At 36.3% G+C, this 8,738-nt stretch overlaps 1 long non-coding RNA gene across 1 annotated transcript in view; it reads right to left on the reverse strand.

The window, feature by feature from the left end:
- The window catches only part of LOC138852513 (uncharacterized), a 103,139-nt gene extending 95,068 nt beyond the window's left edge, over positions 1 to 8,071 (reverse strand). Inside the window, exon 1 of the long non-coding RNA XR_011391838.1 lies at positions 7,986 to 8,071. This is a non-coding gene — a long non-coding RNA (uncharacterized lncRNA). The remainder of the gene's footprint in view (positions 1 to 7,985) is intronic.
- Positions 8,072 to 8,738: the final 667 nt, after the last annotated feature.

Consider the following 8,738-nt stretch of genomic DNA (forward strand, 5'->3'; position numbering starts at 1 on the left):
AATATTATAGAGATTTTTGTGTCTAGTATTATGCCTATGAATTCTGTTGCAGCTGTCAAGAAAGAGTTTTAGGGCAGGCTTAATATTAGAATGGATTGTTCTCTGTATGTAGTATGCAGAGAAGAGTGAGGATGTGTGTTGTCTGGCAGTAGTCTGAGTGGTCATTCATACTGCTGCTTTTTGTTATTATTAGCTTAGAGTGATTTGATGTAGTGGATCCCCAGGCACAAATAGCACAGGTGAGGTAAGGATAGATTAGAGTAGTATAATGTCAGTAGTGCTGTTTGAGGTACATAGTAATGTATCTTGGAGAGGATGCCAACAGATTTGCATACTTATTTGTTATATGCTGAATGTGGGTGTTGAATTTCAAGGAAAAGCCTTAAGAATTTTCCTTCATTTTGTCTTATAATGGGAGAACTGCTAATCATAACATTTAGTTGGACATTTGCAGCCCTGTTCCCTAACATCATGTAGACAATTTTATCAATGTTAAGAGTGAGTTTATTGGTAGTCATCTAAGTAAATAACTTTATGAACTCCTCAGTGACAGCATTGTTGAGAGATTTTGGATTTGGTTGAAAGATGACAAAAGTTATATTGTCTGCAAACAGTACAGGTCTAAGTTGTTGAGATGCATTTGGAAGATCATTGACACATATGGGGAAGAGCAGAGGGCTGAGAACACTGCCGTGGGGTACCCCATGTCGATAGGTCGTGTTAAGTTTATGCCCTTGATAGAGACATTGGTGTTTGTTCTTAAGGTAGGACTTTAGTTATGCAACTGTATGGCCTCTGATACTATAATGTAGTTTAATTAAGAAGTAGGATGTTGTGGTCTACTGTATCACAAACTTTTCTAAGGTCTATAAAGAGGCCTAGTGGATATTCATTATTTTCAAGATCTCATAAAGTAAGTCAAGCATTTTTATAATTGCATCGTTTGTGCTTTTATTTGGCCTGAAACCAAACTGGCAGGGGTTGAGTATATTGAGCAAGACTAGGAAAGAGTATAGTCTCTTGTGGATTAATTTTATGAAGATTTTGGATAATAATGGCAAGTTAGATATAGGTCTGTAGTTATTTAAGTTCTTTGGCTCTTTTCCTTTATGTACTAGGGTAAGCCTTACTATCTTGAGCATTGTTGGGAATGTGTTAGTTTCTAATGATTTGTTAAACAATTTTGCAATGGTGGGTGAGAGAGCACATGAGCTGCTCTTTTGAACAATAGGAGTGGTGCATGAGCTGAATTACCCGACTCGTTTTTCAGTAAGTTTATTATGAAGGAGACCTCAGTAGGATTAGTTGGAATCAAATGGAGGGAGTTTGGGAAATTTCCAGCAAGGTAGTCACTCGCTTGAGTGTTGATATTTGGGATTTTGCTAGAAAGACTTGATCCTATGTTAGAGAAGAAATGATTTAATGTATTGCCTGTTTCAACAGGCTGGATATAAGGTTCATTGGGTTTAGTTAGGACAGTACCGTTGGTTTTGATCAGTTTACAAGTGCCCAGGGTTGGAGAGAGTGTATTCCAGGTTTTTTTCATATCACCTGTTATTTCAGTTGCTTAGACTTCCTTATTAGTGTGGTAAGTACTAATGCATAGCTTTAGTTTTTAGTGAAAAACTGTACTGTATTTCATAATTGTATTTTTATCAATGAACTTGAGGATGCTAATTGTTATCCATGGACTATTTAGTCTGCTGTGATCTGCTTAATTTAATAGGACAATGTCTATTGTAAAGGCTTTGTGTTTTTTTTCCAGAAAAATATTAACCCATTCGTCATTGCCCCTATCATCAGTAAACTCTCTGTCAGTCAGTGTCACTTATTGCTGTAGTGAAGTTATTTAATGATGTCTCATCATGGAGATGAAAAGAGATCATAGTAGTATCAAGTGGTAGCTTACTCTCCAGTATATTGTTATGGCAGTGTGCTGATATGGAACTAGGCTCTCAAATATCTTCTACATATATATCATCGTATATCTCTCTCTCCTCCATTCAAGGAGTTTCAGTAATTTAAATGCTTTACCATTTCTATACAGGCTGTAAATGATCTCAGTATCTGTTCCAGCTCTGTTATCTAATCTGTCCTGAACTGAGCAATATTCTCAGTGATAGAGACTAACAATTTGAATAATGTCACTATTGGCATTATTTTCATTGTTTTGAAAATCCTCATTATTCACCTCTCCATTTTCTTGGCTTTCATGACATTTGCCTTATTGTGTTCTTTAACTCCTTCAGGGTCCAAGGCCAAAATGTGAAGTGGTGCCCCAGTGTCCAAGAATTTAAAAAAAAAAATTAGTTATTTTTTCTTACGAAATGCTTGAGAATCTTTTTGTGAAGGTAATAAAACAAAAGGTACGAAATTTGATGGAAAATTGACGAAATTATGCTCTCATGAATTTTGATGTGTCAGCGATATTTACAAATCAGCGATTTTGCCGACTTTGACTCCCATTTTAGGCCAATTACATTATTCCAGTCGACCAAATTCTTAGCTATTTCACTAGTATTACTTCTATTCTATCGATTGAGCACAAGAAATCGCCAAGTCAACTGTTTCAACTACAAAATAAAGCGATCAGAAGTTGGTAATTTGGCCAATTTAACACAAAGTTCAAAATATTCCAGTTTCAAAATAGGGTCCAGAATAAACAATGTAGGTATTCCTGGCACTAAACTAACATTTCCTCTGTTCATTAGTTATGTTTTGAGGCTTTACAAATAGATTCCATTTTGATTTTTTATTCACATAATGAATTTTTATTCACACCAAAAAATAGAAGATTTACTGTTATGCAATATTGTAATAATTGTATAAATATCATCACCACATTTGTGAATGTATATTAGACCCACCAGCTGACGTGTATTAGACGTGTGAGGTCGTTTGTTTACTCTTGAACATCAGCAAAAATTTAACATTTCCGCTACTTTGAGCTCAGTTTCAAGCCATTTCAAGTGCTAAAACCAATCAAAATCATCTCTATTTCTGTAATATATCTTCCATTCTATCAAATGAGACCAAGAAATCGCAAATACAACTATAAAAAAACATACGAAAAAACACTGCAAAGTCGCTGTTTTAATCGAAAATCATGGTCTCAATTTTTTTTATCTCATTATACACAGTGTGCTGCAGGATTTGTTTTATGTGGTGCATACATACCACATAGATGTATTCTCTCATATCTAGGCCCAAATGTACCACTCACAGTTTATCAGAGTGAGCTGAGCTCATGGCATAAATCTACGGTTTGGACCCTGAACGTAAAGCCGTAGATCTACGGGACGGACCCTGAAAGGGTTAAAAGATAGGTCAGCTGACATTTTTATATCCAGGTCTTTCACATGCTCCTTTCATTCTATTTGGTGATCTTACATTTTTTATTCAGTGTTCCTTTTTTTTTTATTTTTTTTTTGTTCTTTCCACATCTCATCAGTTAGAATTTTTCATCACTGAAATTGTATTATTCTCCACTGCTCTCTGGAAAACTTTGCTTACATTTTTTTGAAGTTTTAGTCTTCTACATAGTGACTTTCATGTTTGTTTTGGTATCATCAGCAAGTGATATGAAATTGTATTATTGCAACCCACTGTATTGAATGCACTTTCACACATTAGAAGAGCTACTGTCAACATTCAGCATACAGTAGACAGTATTACAAGGAGACAATCAAATAAGTATTCAGTAATATGATTTTTTGGGTACATTTGCATGAAATCCCTAATGGCCAAAACTTTCAGCAGATTTTATAATTTACTAATAAACATCCATTCTCTATGGGTTACATCTCTGTTGAAACACTTTGTATCAGTAGTCCTTTGAAAGTCTTGAATGAATTGCTGTTACATGGTAAAATTTAGGGAAGATGAATGCTGGAGTTTTAAGCACAGTAATCTATAGCTTCACATAAAATAAACTGTAGCTTCAAGCACAATAAGCTATAGCTTCAAGTACAGTAAACTTTAGCCTAAAGCATAATAAGCTATAGCCTCAAGTTGAGTTAGCTGTAACTTCAAATGCAGTAAGCTGCAATCTCAACTATAGTAAACCATAGCCTCATGTACAGGAAACCTTTACTCGTAGACCATCATACATTACTTGTTTGTAATGTCTCTTCATGTGTTGCTAGTGTCTTCCACAAAAGATAATTGCTGGTAGTGGCTGCTGAAATTTAATCTAGATAAGTGCCGAGTAGAGAAGACAAATGTCGACTAGGCAGATTTCATCAAGGAAAGAGAGAAACCATGAATGTCGGTGAAGGAAAAGGATGTGTGGGAAAGGGTAAGTATAACACCATGTATATCAACAGTCACACATATGACTTAGTGGCATATTGAAGACTAGCAAACCTCAAAACAGCATTCAGAAACTTTAGCAAAGAATTCTTCAGAACATTTATACATAAGATATGCTAGGCTAGTCATCAAGTACATGACCCTATCAGAGCCTGAGTTGCAGCTACACTTGTTCCTGTACTGAGAAGGATGAAGTGAGGTTTAAGGAAATGAACCTGACAACTGTTGCAGAGAGAGGACTAGGGAACACATGATTATGAATGATGTACAGAATCCTCAGGGAACTGATAGGACAGATATTGGTGAGGGGCTATTGATCCAAGAAGGGTTTGAACTTGTCCTCCATTTTCTTTGATCGAACATGATTGCCTCCCATTCTCCCAGGTGCTGTAAGAGCCTTATGAGTTTAGCACTTCCCCCTAAATATAATAATATACATTGCAGTAATAATCGTAGGTAGCAATGCAGGCAAAAATGAACTCGGTGTATTATAATATATATAGTACTATATAGAAATTTGTTTTGTTGATGTCTGGTTTCATTCAGAATGTGTATACAGTATTTGAAAAGAATAAATTATTCAAAATCTCTCCTAAAATATGTTTTATCAGAATGAAATAGTAAGATTTGAGAATATTTTTGGTTATAATTGAAATATCTGAGCATAATATAAAAGAATATTATTTGTTTTAGCTGCTTATCTAATTTTTAAGGAAAATAAATGCTAAGTATAGAAACCTCATAGCTTCTTCTTAATAAAAAAAAAAAGGTAATTCAAAGCTTATCTGACAATTTTGTTAAAAATGATGTCAAATCTTATTTGAGGAATTTTTGTCTAGTAGAGAAATGACATATTACAAATAAACAGCAAACATGTTAGGAGCTAAGCAGGTGATGCATGATACCATGAAAGAATGTTAGAGAATATGTATGCTAAAACCCAGGAGACAGAAAGCTCTATTGCCAATCAAAGTAGTATTTTAGAAAGAATACCTGCAGCTGTTTTTGATAAAAAAAAGTTGCAAGGGAAAGAATTACTGACAGAAGGTACTCCCATTGGACCACCTCTCACTTGAGTCTCCTTCAGCTGAACTATGGGAGGAATAAATCTGTAATGAAATACTGTACATAGTTATGAATTTCATTGCTAAAAGATTGATAGTAATTAAATATGGAATATTACTGTCTCTGCATCTGCAGTTATGACATGGGTGTCTTTGGGAAAATGTTTTATACTTAATAAATGTTTTGCCATGTCTTTATCTGGGTCATTAAACAGGAGTAGATTGTACTGTACAGTACATCTTGAAAATTAAAATGAAGATGTTTATTTCCTTGCAAAGCTTACAATGTGTGGTTTACACACACAATGCAGTGGACCCTTGGTTACCGGCTGTAATCCATTCCAGAAGCTCGGCCTAAAACTGAATTGGTCGAAAACCAAAATAATATTTCCCATAAGAATTAATGTAAATACAATTAATCCATTCCAGATGCCCAAAAATATTCACAAAAAATCATTTTTTAAAGATTAATTATAGTTTTACATACACAAAACAGTGAGAACTAAATAAAATAAATACACGAACAATTAAATCAATATTACATACCATTATTGAAGACTCTTCTTGGCTTATGGAAGATTGGGAGGAGGAGAGAGGCTTGAGAATCACTGTACCCCTGCAACTCACTCCACTTTACACACATGTCCTTAATCACTGAAGAAGGCACATTCTGCCCTCTCTCTTCCTCCTCCTCTGAAGCAGTTTCCTCAGCTGTGGTCTGTTGCTGTTCCAGATGAAGGTCTTGCAGCTCTGCTCTCTATCACCATCACTACCACCATCACTACCACCATCACAACCACTACCACAATCACTATTACCCTCTACCACCCTCACAACTTCTACCATCCTCACAACTACTACCACCCTCTACCACCCTCACAACTACTACTACCATCACTATCACCCTCTACCACCATCACTACCACCCTCTACCACCATCACAACCACCCTCTACCACCATCACAACCACTACCACCCTCTACCACTATCACTACCACTCTCTACCACCACCACTCTTGTTCTTTGCTACAATTTCTTTTTTTAAATTCCATCGTGTTTCTCACTTTCTTTACCAAAGGAACTTTACTAGGAACTTTCTTTGGGGCCATGGTTACTTATTTCGCAGTTGCACTTAAATAACCACCAAAAACAATGGATTGTAGTGAAATGTTTGGATGAATGAGCTTAAGCTTCCTCACTTGCCCAGAGACACAGCCAGACTGACGCACAAGCGGCTGGCGGTGGTGGGTTGAAGAGTCCCACATGGCCGATAAGCGAAATAACGGCTGATAACCAGAAGCCGAAAAACCAGCCGATAACCAAGTTGGCCGGTAAGCTGAGCGGCCGATAACCAAGGGTCCACTGTATTAATTACAGGTCCGCCATCACAAATCCAGCAATCAGACATCGGTTCCATCAGTTATTCGGCACTAATTTTGGATAGCATAATTTCAAATTTCCAGGGTCGCCACACCAACTTGCTGGTACTGTTTGGTGGCGCTACTTGCTGCATAGATCATTCCAATTTCTTTTTCTCCATTTATTGTTATAACCTGCTTATTTTTAGCCCTAGCCGTGGTTCCAACGAATAAAAGAAATGCTTCTCGTTGTGTAAAGCACCTACACAGTACATTGTCCATTAAAGATAAGGTGGCTTTGAAGCCACTGTCGGTTGCCATGAGCTCAGTCACGTGAATATGCTTTATTATTACGCTAATATCAAGGCTACGGCATATTTGCCTATCACAGTTGATCTAATATGACATAATAAACAATATAAATAACATAAAAGCATGTTAAATACTCCAGAATAAATAATATTCAGCATAATACCAAGCAGTTCGACAGAGGTATGAAGAGGATATGGGATACAAGTACCATTCTCTTATCCCTATCTTGGGGGCTTATGTTAGAGAAAACAGAGTATAGCACATGGCTAACTGTGATATACACTCATACTGCACCATAAAACTGAAACAAAAAAGCTATTTGCTCTACACAGATTATCACACATAGCAGCATATGTGTAGAGAACCTAGGATAACCCAAAAAAGTCAGACAAAGTGGCTTTTTCTAGTACCTAGTTTGGGCTAGCCATATATGATTTTTGGTAAATAGTATTCGATTCCCAGCCAGGGTAGAAACATTGGATGTGTTTCTTTACACCTGTTGTCTATGTTCACCCATCAGTAAATGGGTACCTGGATGTTAGTGAACTGGTGTGGGTGTTATCCTGGAACACTGACTTAATTTACCTGAAATGCTTAGCATAACAAGGGGCTTTCTATATAGTAGTATGTCACTGATGTCAGCTAGGCCTGTATACCATGCACATATACATTAGTAAATAAAGATATTATTATTATTATTATTATTATTTTCTCTCAGTTGTTTGTTGGGCTATCTTATTGAAACTTGGGCAATGTATGATGGAAAGATGCTTCTTAATGTTCACCAACAATGAAAGAAATCAGCCATTAGCGGCCCCATAGCGGTATATTTTTGTATGGTTTTTATGGTTGTATTCTAGTTTTTTGGTCTCATTTGATAGATAGGAAGATATATTACAGAAATAGATATGATTTTGATTGCTTTCATGATGAAAAGTACCTTGAAATTGCACCACTAGTAGCAGAAATGTTCCATTCTTTAGCGATGTTCAAGAGTAAACAAATGACGTCACCATCTAATCAGAGGCATCGCTAGAGTTGGTGTCACCTGGGGCGGAATCTCTGGTGTCACCCAGGGCAACATCTTTGGTGTCATCCCTATGAAATTCAAGGGTGGGGGGATGGGGGAAAACTCCAGTTATATCACTACTGCATGACCAGTGACTAATGTTTAGCAATGAGAACATTTACAGGAGAATACTTTTCAACTTTATTAATGATAAAATAAATAAGTGTAGTAATATTGAGGAAACATAAACTCAAATACCACTTTGAGTACAGGCAACAGATCCTACATTTATTCATCTTCAACAATACCAAAACAAAACAAAACAAAAAAAAAACTTGAAAAATAAAGAAAAACATTGCAATATCAGAGAAACACTAGTTCCAATTTGACCTTGAGTACAGGTAACATCTCAGTGAATCTAATCTTACATTTCTTTGCCTTCAGTTATGCAAAATCATTATCACATCATCAAAATCAATGATTTTCTCTTCATAGGCTTATTTGTACATTGTTAATATATAATAGGCTATATAGAAACGAAGGATTCTTCTCTTATGTTGGTGCAGCACTGTTTTGGGCATTAGTGTCACCTTCTTTAGAGGCTCTATGGTGTCACCTCCTAAATGGTGTCACCCAGGGCACCCCCCCCCCCCCGCCCCCCTACGATGCCCCTGCATCTAATAC

The sequence above is a fragment of the Cherax quadricarinatus genome, chromosome 10 (genome assembly GCF_038502225.1).
Source record: "Cherax quadricarinatus isolate ZL_2023a chromosome 10, ASM3850222v1, whole genome shotgun sequence".
In the NCBI taxonomy this organism is placed as follows: Eukaryota; Metazoa; Arthropoda; class Malacostraca; order Decapoda; family Parastacidae; genus Cherax; species Cherax quadricarinatus.